Here is a 1,089-nt window from a genome sequence, read left to right as displayed (position 1 = left end):
TGTGCACAGCAGTGTACTAAACACCTGGGAGACTACAATACAATGGAGTTGGTAGATACTACCTACCCACAAGGACCTTGCAGTCTAGAAGAGGGTTTTTTTTTTCAATAGCCCCCAAAGTAAGAGAATGACTGTTCTATTAAACACAATAACTACTACTGATTTGGAGGAATCAACCAGGGGATTCTTTATGACATTATCTGGCCTACTTCAGGAAATCCTCTGTGCCCAGAGAAGAGGTGGATGCTGAGTTCCTGCTAGACACTAGAGAGAGAAACAAACTCATCACTCCACTCAAGTCCTTATTATCTGCACAGATGGAAGGCTGCAATGGTGCCTGCATCCATTCATTCATTCAATAGCATTTATTGAGCGCTTACAGTGTGCAGAGCACTGTACTAAGCACTTGGAAAGTACAATTTGGCAACAGATAGTGACAGTCCCTACCCTGTAAATAATACAAAACCGGAAAGGAGACCAGTAGTCTACTGAGGCAGTGGTTAGAGCAGCCCCATAACCTACCAGGTAACAGGAAGAGGAGGACTTGGGTCAATGGAGCTATGAGATAACCAACTCGTGTTGCAACTGTGGGGTCCCAAGCACAGAAGAGGTTAAAAGAAAAGCCCGGCTTGAGAGGATGAGATCTTTAAAGCTGCAGTGGGTCTTCAAAGGAATTTTCTGGTGGCAGGTAATTCAGAGTTAATGGAGCATACTGTGAATCACAGGAAGAACATGAAGACGGGCTGGTGGAAATGGGAATAACTTCAAGTTGGAAATCAGGCCTCAAGATGAAGAAAATTATGAAGAATCAGTCAGTACAGAAAGCAAATCTGAGAAATTTAAGGTCCCACTTGCTCTTTTCAGCCTAAAAAACTGAGCTCTTTCTCTAGACTCTAAACTCCATGTGGGCCAGGAACATGTCTATCGTCTCTTTCGTACTGTACTCCCCCAAGCACTTAACACAGTGCTCAGCACCCGTAAGAGTTGGATAAATATGATGAATTGATTGGAGCCCTTTCCCACTGTAAAATCTTCATTTGCTCCCCACTTACACCTGCCTCCCTGCTATCCACCTTAGCATGATAGTCC

The sequence above is a fragment of the Ornithorhynchus anatinus genome, chromosome 9, assembly GCF_004115215.2.
Source record: "Ornithorhynchus anatinus isolate Pmale09 chromosome 9, mOrnAna1.pri.v4, whole genome shotgun sequence".
Classification (NCBI taxonomy): Eukaryota; Metazoa; Chordata; class Mammalia; order Monotremata; family Ornithorhynchidae; genus Ornithorhynchus; species Ornithorhynchus anatinus.
The sequence above is the reverse complement of the archived record's forward strand: the minus strand, read 5'-3'. Positions refer to the sequence as shown.